Below are 13,819 nucleotides of genomic sequence, written 5' to 3' on the forward strand. Positions count from 1 at the left end.
CTATTATAGACTAAAAGAGCCCAAATAATCTGTTAAAATGTGTGTACTTCATGTGAATTCATTGCAAGGAAAAGATATGTCTTTAGAATAACTGAATATAGGAAGGTAGTTGGGGAGTATAGATGGCAGAATTTAGGCCATGAATTGAATGATTGGAATTTGGTGATGGATACATTTGAGTTGATTTTATTATTATTTGTATTTGTGAGTGTGTGTGTTTGAAAATGTACATAATACAAAGATTTTTTTTTTCAAAATCATTATCACTAGGCTCAGTTATTGTTACCTCAGTCTATTTTGTGAGGTTCCCTATTAGCTTTTCATGAATTGGTTTCAGCAGCTGTGGATGATCATTACCTAGTTCTGTTAAGGATTTAAAAAATGTAATTGTCTGGGGGCTGGGGATGTGGCTCAAGCAGTAACATGCTTGCCTGGCATGCACGGGGCACTGGGTTTGATCCTAAGCACCACATAAAAATAAAATAACGATGTTGTGTCCACCCAAAACAAAAAGATAAATATTAAAAAATTCTCTCTCTCTCTGTAAAAAATGTAATTGTCTAATTCTTTCATTCCTCCTCCATTTATAAGTTGGAATTCTATTTGTGTGTGTGTGTGTGTGTGTGTGTGTGTGTGTGTACTGGGGGTTGAACCCAGGGATGCTTTACCTCTAAGTTATATCCTCAGTCCTGTTTTTTTTTTTCTTTTTTTTTGAGACAAGGTCTTGCTAAATTGCTGAGGCTGGCCTTGGACTTGCAATCCTCCAGCCCCCAGCCTCCTGAGTTGCTGGGATTGCAGGCATGCACCACTGTGCCTGGCTTATAAATTGGAATTCTAAACAGAACTTTTCCACATCAACTATTTAGTTTCCTAGTAAATTGAAAGTAAAATAAATGCATAATTCTATTATATGCCAGCTTTCAAAATAATGAGTTGGTTGTCATTGTAACCTTCAAAGATGACAAAATTAAGTGAATTTTTATTCATTATAAATTTACATGTTTAAATTGATTTGCTAAGTTTCAGGCTATTAGAGTCATTTGTGTCCTTGTTGATCAAATTGTCCCATCCTTGGCTAGCTGGAGCCACTTCAAGTCAATTTTTGTTTTTACTTTAGAAAAATTCATATGCTAAAGTAAAATAATACAATGTTACCTCATGTAACCATCACTACCAAACTTGTTTCACAATGTGTGCCACCCCACATATTCTCTATCTTCTTCCCCCATTCTCAAGTTATTTTAAAGTAAATTTTTTACATTATACCATTTAATTTGTAGATATGTTTCTAAAATAGATAAGAAGTCTTAAAATATTTACAATCATTATCATACCAAAAATAATCATTCTTGATATGATTTCCCTGATTATTATGCATACATAAGCACACATGCACCCACACATATTTTATTCACTTAAACTGGAACTTCCTGTGATCTGAATTCTTGTGTTCCCTTTCCCAAATTCATACATACATTGAAATCCTAAATCACCAGGTGATGTTATTAAGAGGAGGGGCTTTTGGGAAGTAATTAGGCACAGTCCTCATGAATGAGATTAATATCCTTACAAAAGAAGACTGAAGGAACTCAGTTGCCCTTTTCATTATTTGAAGACAGGTAAGTTTCTACACATGAACCAGAAAGAAAACCCTTGCCAGACACCAAATGTGCTGTGCCTTGATTGTGGACATCCCAGCATCCAGAACCGTGAGAAATAAATTTCTGAGTATTTTTTATACTACAGATTGAACCCAGGGGCACTTTACCACTGAGGTACATCTCCATTCCTTTTCATTTTCATTTTAATTTTTGATATAAGGTCTCACTAAGTTGCTAAAGCCAGGCTCGAATTTGGGATACTCCTGCCCCATGCTCCCAAGTTGCTGGGATTATAGGTGTGTGCAACTGTACCCAGAAATTTCTGTTGTTTATACACTACTCAGTTATGGTATTTTGTGATAACAGTCCAAACATACTAAAAAATACTAAGACATAAAATCACTTGGAGGGGCTGGGGATGTGGCTCAAGCGGTAGCGCGCTCGCCTGGCATGCGTGCGGCCCGGGTTCGATCCTCAGCACCACATACAAACGAAGATGTTGTGTCCGCCGAGAACTAAGAAAAAATAAATAAATGTTAATATTAAAAAAAAAATCACTTGGAGCTCACTGGGGATGTGCGTAAGTCCTGAGTTCAATCCATTGTAAGGAGGTGGGCATAAATGTCAGCTCTAATCTAACAAATACCTAAAACTGTGAAACTGGCTTTGGAACTGGAAAATGAGTAGAAGATGGAAGAATGCTGTGATGCAGGATAGAAAAAGCCTATATTGTCATGAAAGGACATTAAGGAAGATTCTGGTAAAAGAGGACAGCTGTAACCTTAGAGAATATCTAAGTGGTGATAAACAGAATATTGACAGAAATGTGAATGGTAAAGGACATTCTGATGAAGTTTCAGGAATGAAGAGCATGTTATAGAAAACTGGAGAAAAAGTGATCTTATTATAATGTGGGAAAGAAATTGTCTGAATTCAGAGTAATCTAGAGCAAAAAAAAACTAGAATAATCAAAACAGCATAATATTGGCATTAAAATAGACACATCAAACAATGGGACATAACAGAGAACCCAGAAATGCACTCACACATTTATGGCCAATTGATTTTTTTTATAAAGGTGCCAAGAACACACAATGAGAAAAGGACAAGTTTTTCAATAAACTGTATATCCACATGCAGAAGAAAAAAAGTGAATCCTTATCTCTCACCTTATAAAAAATCAGCTAAAATGGACTAAAGATTTAATTGTAAAACCTGGAATTATTACTACAAATTAATTTAGAGGAAAAGCTCCAATACATTGGTCTGGGATATTATTTTTTGGATATGACCCTGAAATCACAAGCAACAAAAGCAAAAACAGACAACAGGATTGCATCAGTCTAAAAAGTATAAGTATGGCAAAAGAAACAATAGAATAAAGAGACCATTAATGGACTGGTAGAAAGTATTGGCAAACCATATATCTTAAAATGGGTTAAGTGTCCCAAATACATAAAGAACTCAAATAACTCAATAATAAGAAAACTAATAACACAATTTTTAAAATAGGAAAACAGATATTTCAGAAGAAGATATACAGATGGCCATCAGTGACATTGAACACCTTAAAGATGGCACTGGAGCAAATGAGCGCTGGATGGGTGCTGGGTATCAGTCAGCTTTTTGTTGCTGTGACAAAAATACCTTAAAGTACAATTTAGGGTACAGAAAGTTTGCTTTGGCTCATGTTTTTGGAGATTCAGGCTATGATTGTCCTACTCCATTCCTATGGGCCCAAGGGAAGGCAGAACCTCATGGTGGAAGGGCATGGCAGAGGGAAGCTGCTCACTTTATGGCAGCCAGGAAGCAGAGAAAGAAGGGGAAAGGGCCTCAAGGAAGATGATCCCTTCCAGAGTATATCCACAGTGACCCACCTTCTCTAGCCATGTCCTACCCACCTACAGTTACCACTCTAAACCCATTTAAAATAGGATGCACTGATTAGGTTACAGCTCTCACAATTCAATCATTTCACCTCAGAACATTCCTGCATTAACACAAGAGCTTTTGGGGGTATATCTGTTATCCAAAATATAACACTGGGCAACTTCTCTGTGCTTTGCTGAGGAAATATAAATAAACATGGGTAAAGGAGATCCTTAAGAAATCAAATAGCAAAATTTCATCACATGCATTTTGTGTGTGTGTGTGTGTGTAAACTTGCCAGAAGGAGCTCAAGAAGCACCCAGATGCTTTATTCAGCATCTTGAATTTTCTAAGAAGTGATCAGAGAGGTGAAATTCCATATCTGCTAAGGAGAGAGGGCAATTTGAAGACATGGCAAAGGCAGACAAGGCCCATTGTGAAAGGGAAGAAAAACCTATATCCCTTCCAAAGGGGGAAGCTAAAATGTTCAAGGGTCCCAATGCACTCAAAAGGCTTTGTGTTGTTCTCAGTATTGTCCCCAAATCAAATGAGAATATCCTGGCCTATCCTTTGGTGATGTTGCAAAGAAATTGGGAAATATGTTGAATAACATTGCTGCAGATGACAAGCAGCCTTATGATAAGAAAGCTGCCAAGCTGAAGGAAAAATGCAAAATAGATACTGCTGCATATCAAGGTAAAGAAAAGCTTGATACAGCCAAAAAGAGGGTTACTAAGGATAAAAAGTAAAGAAAAAGAAGGAAAAGGAGGAAGACAAGGAAGATAAAGAGGATGGCAAGGAAGAGGAAGATAAAAATGAAGATGATGACTAAGTTGGTTAGTCTAGTGCATTTTTTCTTTGTCTATAAAACATCATTTATCCCCTCTATACAGCTCGCTGCTTTTAAAGAAAAAAAAATTGAAATGTAAGGCTGTGTGAAATATGCTTTTAAACTCTGCAGGGTCTAAAGGCTCTCAACTGTGTCTTTAGGTAGACCTGTCTTGGTGCTATTTTCTTTTTTTTCCTGTTTTTCTGATTTTTTTTATTTATGTTTTTTAAGGATTGGCTAGCTTCACTTAGCATAATCTGCTCTAATGCCATCCATTTCCCTGCAAATTCCATGATTTTGTCATTTTTTAGTGCTGTGTAATACTCCATTGTGTATAAATGCCACATTTTTTTATCCATTCATCTATTGAAGGGCATCTGGGTTGGTTCCACAGTCTAGCAATTGTGAATTGTGCTGCTATGAACATCGATGTGGCAGTATCCCTGTAGCATGCTCTTTTAAGGTCTTCAGGGAATAGTCCGAGAAGGGGAATAGCTGGGTCAAATGGTGGTTCCATTCCCAGCTTTCCCAGGAATCTCCATACTGCTTTCCAAATTGGCTGCACCAATTTGCAGTCCCACCAGCAATGTACAAGAGTACCCTTTTCCCCACATCCTCGCCAGCACTTGTTGTTGTTTGACTTCATAATGGCTGCCAATCTTACTGGGGTGAGATGGTTAGGGTGGTTTATGATTTGCATTTCTCTGACTGCTAGAGATGGTAAGCATTGGTGGTATTTTCAATAGCCAATACCCTAGGCCTGGTGCAATATGTTTGTTTGTTTATATTGGAGATTTAACCCAGGGACACTTAACCACTGTGTCACATCCTCAACCCTTTTTATTTATTTATTTTCTTAATTTTGAGACAGGGTCTCACTAAGTTGCTTAGGGACTTGCTAAATTGCTGAAGCTGGCCTTATACTTGCAATCCTACTGCCTCAGCCTCTGAAGCCACTGGGATTACAGGTGTGTGCAACAACAACCACCACAGTATGTGGGTTTTAAATTGTCATGGAAATTTAAAGCAGGTTCTTGTTTGGTTAACAAACAGCACAAATTAGTTATATATAGATAGAGTAACTTTTTCATCTTCAGTTATCTCTGATACACCTTACACGAAATAGTTGCTTTCTGTTAACTGAATACCACTCAGTAATTGCAAAAAAAAAAAAAAAAAAAAAAAGTTGCAGCTGTTTTGTTGATATTCTGAATGCTTCTAAGTAAATAAGAATTTTAGTATTGTTTTCAAATATGTCCAATAGATTCATGAAGAAACACTCAGCATCAATAATCATCAAAGAAATGCAAATTAAAATCACAATGAGATATCACATCATACTTGTTAGAATGACTACTATTAAAATACAAAAGATAAACCAGGCATGGTGGTGCATGCCTGTAATCCCAGCAGCTCACTGAGACAGGGGGATTGCAAGTTTTAGGCCAGCCTCAGCAATTTAGCAAGTCCCTAAGAACTTAGTGAGACTCTATCTCAAAATAAAACATTATAAAAGGCCTGGGGATGTGGCCTAGTGGTTAAGTGCCCCTGGGTTCAATTCTCTACCAAAAAAAAAAAAAATGTGGAGAAATGTGGAGAAAATGTGGCACAAATGTGGAGAAAAGGCAATACTTGCACACTGTTGGTGAGATTGTAAATTGGTACAGCTATTATTGAAAACAGTATTGAGTTTCCTCAGAAATACAGCTACCCTATAATGTAGCAATCATACTTCTGGGTGGAAAAGGAAATGAAATCAGTATGTCAAAGAGATATTTGCATGTATATTGCAGCACTATGTACAATATCTAAGAAATGGAATCACCCAAAGTATTCACCAACAAATGAATGAATGAATGAAGAAAATGTAGTATATATATACATAATGGTACATGATTAATCTATAAAAAAGAAGTAAATCCTGTTGTTTGTGACAACACAGAAGAGGTTGGAAGACATTATGTTAAGTGAAAGAAGTCAGATACAGAAAGAAAAGCACTCTTGATCTCACTCATATGTAGTATCTAAAAACATTGATCTCCTGAAAAATTAGAACAGAATTGAGGTTACCAAAGACTGGGAAGAGTGGAGGGAAGGAAGGATGGGGAGAGGTTGTCAAAGGATACATAATTACAGTTAGTTAGGATCAATGAATTCAAGAAAACTATTTCAGCAAGGTGACTATAGTTAATTAGGACATATTGTTGTCTTGAATAATGCAAAGAGTTGCATGCCTTCACCACAAAATGACAAGTATGTGAGGTAATGCATTTGTTAATTAGCTAGAGTTAACTATTCCACTACATTTATGTAACTCAAAACATCAAGTTGTGGGTGATAAATGCATACAATGTTATCTTTTAAATAAAAAAATTAAGTGTCCATGACAGATAAATAAATGTAGAATATGTGATATGCATACATAATGCATAACTATTCAGCTATAAAAGACAAGGAAATTCTATGATTTGAAAAAACTTGGGTGAATCTAGAGAATATTATGCTAAGTGAAGTAAGTCAGGCATAGAAAGACAAACAAGGCATAATCTGTAAGTGGAATCTAAAAAAGTTGAACTTATAGAAGTAGGGAGTATGATAGTGGCTTCCAAGGGGTGAAGGTATAAAGGTAGGGAACGGGGAGATATTGACCAAAGTGTTCAAAGTTTGAACAGGAAGAATAAGTTTTTTATATCTATTACATATGGTTGTGATCAGTTAATAATATTGCATTACATATTTCAAAATTGCTAGAAAAAATAGATTTTATTTATTTATTTGTAAGCCTTTTATTTCAGGGTTGGGGGATCAAATGCAGAGAAAACACATATGGATTTTCCTCAAAAAATTAAAAATAGACTATCCTATGACCCAGCAATCCCACTTCTGGGTAGAAAAGGAAATTAAATCTGTGTGTCAAAGAGATATTTGCACTCCTGTGTATATTGCAGCACTATGCACAATAGCTAAAAATGGAATCAACTGAAGTGTTCATCAGCAAATGAATGGGTGAATATAATGTGGTACATAATATGCAATTTAAAAATAGATTTTAAGTGCTCTTTTTACTGAAAACTCAGTCCTTGTCCCTAATGCTAATACAATAACAAGGGCTTGCTTTTGAGAAAAAATAAAAAGAAGCTTTATTGCTTTGCTAGCAAATTAGAAGCACAGGAAGCTCCTGTCCCAGAGGATGTGATTCTTTCAATCAGGGGAACAAAGGTTTTTTTTAAAAATACTTTTTAGTTGTTGATAGACCTTTATTTAATTAATTAATTTATATGTGGTGCTGAGAATCCAACCCAGTGCCTCACACATGCCAGGCAAGTGTGCTACTGCTGAGCCACAGCCACAGCCTGAAACAGAGGGTTTTTAAAGAGGTAATTCAAAGGCTACATTCTAGATGTTCCCTGTCTTGGATTGCAACTCACTGTTAATTTGGGAGACAGTCATTTCTTAGATCTTCTGGCGCCATCTCCAAATCTGAATTACTTTGTTCCAGTGGTGACTGTGTGCTCAAAGACAGATAATTTGGGCCTAGGATAGGAAAGAAAGGTAACCCTGTCCCCTCAGATTAGGGAGAAGGAGATTAAAGAGGGGGAGGGAGATAGGAAGAGAAAAAAATATTTCAGTTTTCAAAATAAGTCTTGGCAGCAGAGCAACAAAGGCTATATTCAAAGCATGAAGAGGACCACTGTTACACTCTCACAATAAAAAGTATGTAAGCCGGGCACAATGGCACAAACCTGTAATCCCAGCACCTGGGGTGGCTGAGGCAGGAGGTCTGTGAGTTCAAAACCAACCTCAGTAATTTTAGCAAGGACTTAAGCAACTCAGTGAGACCCTATCTCTAAATAAAATATAAAAAGAGGCCTGAAGTTGTGTAAGTGCCCCTGAGTTCAATCCCCTGTACAAAAAAAAAAAAAAAAAAAAAAAACAACTGTGTGAAGCAGTGGATATGTTAATTAGACATAATCATTCCACAATATTCATGTCCTAGTGTTTTGTGGAAGGTACAACTTGCAAACAGTGTAATTGTATGTTTAGTTGAAGCTATATCTTTTTAAATTGACAAAACTGAAACATTTGTGGCATATAACATGTTTTGAAATATATATACATTGTGGAATAGCTAAATCCTGATAATTAATTTATGTATTAACTGGGTTGGGGATATGGCTCAGTGGTAGAGCACTTGTTGCTGAAAGCTCTATCTTTGTCCCTGAGGCCAATCCAATAATGAGGGCAGGGTTTTGAGAAAAGGGAAAAAGGAAGGTTTATTGCTTTGCTGGCAAAGGAGAAACACAGGGGACTCTTGTCTCAAAGGCTGTGATTCTGCCCATCAGCAGGAACAGGGGTTTTTTTAATATATTTTTTTAGTTGTCAATGTATCTTTTGTTTTATTTATTTATATGTGGTGCTGAAGATCAAACCCAGGGCCCCACACTTGCTAGGCAAGCACTCTACCACTGAGCCACAACTCCAGCCCAACAGGGAGCTTCTAAAGAGATGACACAAAAGCTACATTCCACGTGTTCTCAGTTGGAGTTGTAATTCACTTGTTAATTTGGGAGATAGTCATTTCTGAGATCTTCTGGTGCCATCCCCAAAGTCTAGATTACTTCGTTCCTATGGTGGGTGTGTACTCAAGGAAAGATAAATCTGTCTAGGATGGGGAAGAAAGGCAATCCGGTTTCCCATGAGATTAGTGAAGGGGAGAGATTAGGGAGGAGCAAGGAGAGAGGAAGGGAAAGAAATGTGTCCATTTTAAAAATAAGTTGCAGTGGCAGAACAGCAAGGATTATGTTCAAAGCATAAAGTGGACCACTGTTCCACACTTACCTAGCATACACAAGGGGGCCTGGGTTCAATTTCTAACTACTAAAAAAATGACCTAACATTTATCATTTTAGTGATTTTCAAGTATACAATATTATTGTTATTAACTAAAGTCACCATGTTGTACAATAGACCTCTTGAACTTATTCCTCTTGATAACTGAAATCTTATGCCTTTTGACCAACATTGCCTTTTCCCCAACCACTGGTAACAACCATTTTACTCTCTGCTTCAATCAGTAGCTAAAGCTGTGTCTAAGGAAAGTGTTAAAGAAGTGGTAGGGTTCCTTTCGGTTGGTTATGGTAAAATTCAAGAAGAGAGAAATCATTTAATGAAAATGTTAATCAAAAAGAAAATAAAACATTTTTTGGAAAAGTCTAGGCCTATCCACATGGAAAAAAAAAAAAAGAAGAAGCCTGATTGGAGGAAGCAAGGGCTTGTCTAAGTGATTTGATAAGAAGATTAGTATTGGATAGTTCCCCATCACAAGGATAACAAGGTGCTATTCATCAAGGCAAAGGAAGAAGGACCCTTAAGGTAATTTCAGAGATCCTTGGGGCTGCCCCATCCATCACATTCCTTAAGAGCAATGGCTGGAAGGCAGATCTTAATATCTCTATAGTTTTGCCTTTTCCAGAATATCATCTATTTAGAGTCTTTCGGTATTGTCCTTTTTGCTTATTTTCATCTCTTTCTTTCATTTTCTAAAGTGCTTTGTGATCAATGATTATCAGTGATTGATATTTAAGAATGTATCAAAATAAAATTCTCACTAGAAGCTTTATGTGTGGGGACAGGACTAGGCAACTGGTGGTGAGATAAGGATTTAGGATAAAGCGAGATATACTTAATCTTAAAGGAAATTCCCACAAGCCATTGAGATGCAGAAAGCAGGATTGTAAATTTTGAGCAACATGCCCTTGTAAAAATGAGAGAAATGCGCAAGCAAAGGAAAAACTGGCATAAAATTATGTAGTTCCACCCAGCTTCCACCTCTTGTCCAGCCTCTAGCATTGATAAATACTATCAGCCCATACCAATGGGTTGCTTTCTTTCCCTCTGGAGATAGCCAACATTCTCCCTTGATTGCGTATTCCTTGCTTTACCTCAAAGTTTCTCTATGCTGAGACTACTTCTCTCTTCTCCCTTGAAGAATGTGTATCTACTTTCTTTTTTTTTAAGAGAGAGAGTGAGAGAGAGAATTTTAATATTTTTATTTTTTATTTCTCGGCGGACACATCTTTGTTTGTACGTGGTGCTGAGGATCGAACCCGAGGATCGAACCCGGGCCGCATGCATGCCAGGCGAGCGCGCTACCGCTTGAGCCACATCCCCAGCCCATATCTACTTTCTAAATAAACCTGATTTTGTCTTTGACTGGCATGTGCTGAAATTCTTTTCCATCAGTAAGCCAAGAACCCCACAGGTCCTGAGTGATGAGAGAGGATGATACAAAGTAAGAGCTAGAATTCACAGATTCAAGCGCTTTTATAATCAGCATTAATCCATTCACGAGAGTGCAAACCCTCACGATCTAAATACCTACAGTTAGGCTCTACCTCCCAACACTCTGCATGGATGTTCATGTTTTCAATATTTTAAGTTGGGGTATGCATTCAAGCCATAAAAAGAAACCTCAGCTTTTGCTTACTAGGTTGACACCTGGCTGCTGTGACTTGTACACAAGGGAATGGGTTGATGGTTTGATATACAGCCTTACAATTAAACTCCCTGTTTTCAGCCCTACATCTCACTCACAACCCTTCATCATACCTGGGAGTGCCAAGGCCTAAGACTCTCCAGGCTTCTGCAGAGAAAAAACAATTCCTTTCTCAAAGGCATCTCCTCCATACATACTCCAGGCTATGGCTCTCTCCACCATGCTTCATCACTCACCATTCCTCCATTTACTTCTTATCTTTCAGGAATTTTTGAAATTTCTTTTGTAGATGGACCTGAGATAGGAATTGGGGGATAGAGAAAAGGAAACATAGACTTAGTCTCAAAAGAGAAGTTCCCAGGAGCCATTGGAATGCAGGAAACACCCATGAACCATTGAAATGCAGGAAATGCCTATGAACCATTGAAATGCAGGAAATGCATATGAACCATTACAACTCCTGAGCAACCTAGCACGTGCCCTTGATCCACATTCTTGCCTACAATAAGTAACATCAGGGCAATGTTCAAGCACTGGGAAAACAGGCATGAAATTGTGTAATTTCATCCTGGCTTCCCACCTCTACCTATCCCTAGCAACTGTCTCTCTATAAATACTAACACCATACAGCAAGGGATTGCTGTTTTCCTCTAGAGATGGCCCACATTCTCCCTTGAATGAGTATTCCTTGCTTTAACCCCAAAGATTTGACTGTCAAGATAGCCCACATTTTCCCTTGAATGTGCCTCTGCTTTCCTAAATAAACCTTTGTCTGTGTCTCTGAATGGTGCATGCTGAAATTCTTTTCTACCACCTATGCCAAGGACCACAGTTGTTCTGAGTCAAGGTCCTCCTCTTCAGGAACTCCACAGACCGCCTGTGACAGGCCTGCTCTCATTCTCTTCATATTGTTTTTATGCCTCTTTTTTAGTCTTTTAGGATCATTGTAGCAGGGTTTCAGGAGAAAGTAGAATTGTGTCTGCCATCCTGACCTGTAAATCTTCTAGTCTACTTTTAACAATAAACTATATTTTGTTCTCCTGAAATAATATGCAGACTTTTCTATCAGTTTATTTATCAATTTTAGACATTATCTGTTGACTTTGAAAGGGTAAAGTTTCTAAGCTGGAAAGCTTGAATTAAAATGTAAAAGATTAGGTATTATTAAGTTCCTCTGTTACACCCAGATTCCTGAGATAGTTAAGACAACGCCCTACAGGCCATTCAGCCTAGGGCCCTGTGCAGTTTGTCACAGGGCCCGAACCAATCAGTTTGAATGTGTACCCCACTTAGGAATGACCAATCACCCCAGCCCGACCTGTTCCCGCCAATGAATGTGCCAATCACGTCTCAGAGTTGTTGTTCAATTTTCCCGCGCCTCATGATGATTTGTTCTGATGTATGCAAAGCCCACCGCCCTCTCCAGAAAGTGTACTTAAGCTCTGCTTGACCTCTGCTCTGGGCTCCAGGCTGCTCTCCCTTCTTGAGTGAGCACGGGGCCCCAGCGTGCTGGAATGGATCCTCAATAAATCCCCTTTTGCCAATTGCATGGAGCCAGTCTCTTGTGTGGTCTCTTTCTCCGACGCTCCGCCAGACCCTAACAACTTTCTACTATTTATACCACCAGACGGCCCTCCTCCCATGCCACCAATATATCCATATCAATAATTAGATATTCTCTATTCCTTACTTTTGTGCCTTTAATTACTATACCTATACTGTCTCTACATTTATACTATCTCCTAGCTTCTGTCATCTGTTCTTTCATGTTTACATTAACAAAATTAATAATGGTTGAATTATTTATTTATAATCATAAATAAGTCACTCATATTTTGCCAATAGTCATTCTAAAAGTTTATACTATTTTCATTATATAGATATTTTTCCAAAAAGATTCATTTAAAGTATTAGGATTACATTTTCTTTCTTATGTGGTTTATACTCCTATAAATTACAATTGCCTTCCTTTTTTTCCTGCACTGCCTGACTTTACCATCTCAAATTCTCAAGGAAAGTATGAAATCATTTGAATCCCCTTTTTCCCCAGATACCTTCCTCCTGGAGCCTCCATCTTCCTGCTCCAATTTGGACTGATTGCTCTGTAGGCCTGCGGCACAGCTGTCATCCTGGGACGTCCCTTCATTACTCTTCTGGGTTGAACCCAATCTTTCTTGGACCCCATATTTCTTAGTTACCTCTTTGTAGTGGACATTGTGGTTATTTTCAACCTCCATTCCACTCTTCTCACCCTATGCAATTTGAGTGGGATTGACTCCACCATCAAGTACTGATGAGGACAACCATGGGTGGAGCATAAACAGAGAGGAATTTGCAGTTACTGGCAAAATTAAATAGTTGTATATTCTAAAACCCAGCAATCTTTTCCCTATTCTCACAAAAGTCCTAAGGAAATACAGTTGAAGAAATACTTTTGAAAATATTATTTTTAAAACGTGGTATGTCTGATTAAAAGATTCCTAAAACATAAGAACTAAAATCAAGAATCAATAAAGGGGATGGCATCAAAATAAAAAGCTTCTTCACAGCAAAATAAACAATCAAATACATGAAAAGAGAGTCTACAGAATGGCAGAAAATCTTTATCAGCTGCACCTCAGATAGAACATTAATCTCTAGGATATATAGAGAACTCAAAAAACCATAACACCAGAAAAACATATAACCCAATCAATAAATGGGCAAAGGAACTGAACAGGCACTTCATAGAAGAAGAAATATAAATGTTCAACATGTGCGGTGGTACACACCTATAATTAAAGTGGCCCACGCCTGTAATCTCAGTGGCTCAAGAGGCAGGAGGATTTCAAGTTCAAAGCCAGCCTCAGCAACAGTGAGGTGCTAAGCAATTCAGTGGGATCCTATCTCTCTCTCTCTTTTTTTTTAATATTTATTTTTTAGTTTTTGGCGGACACAACATCTTTGTCTGTATGTGGTGCTGAGGATCGAACCCGGGCTGCACGCATGCCAGGCGAGCGCGCTACCGCTTGAGCCACATCCCCA

Source organism: Urocitellus parryii, chromosome X, assembly GCF_045843805.1.
Source record: "Urocitellus parryii isolate mUroPar1 chromosome X, mUroPar1.hap1, whole genome shotgun sequence".
NCBI lineage: Eukaryota > Metazoa > Chordata > Mammalia > Rodentia > Sciuridae > Urocitellus > Urocitellus parryii.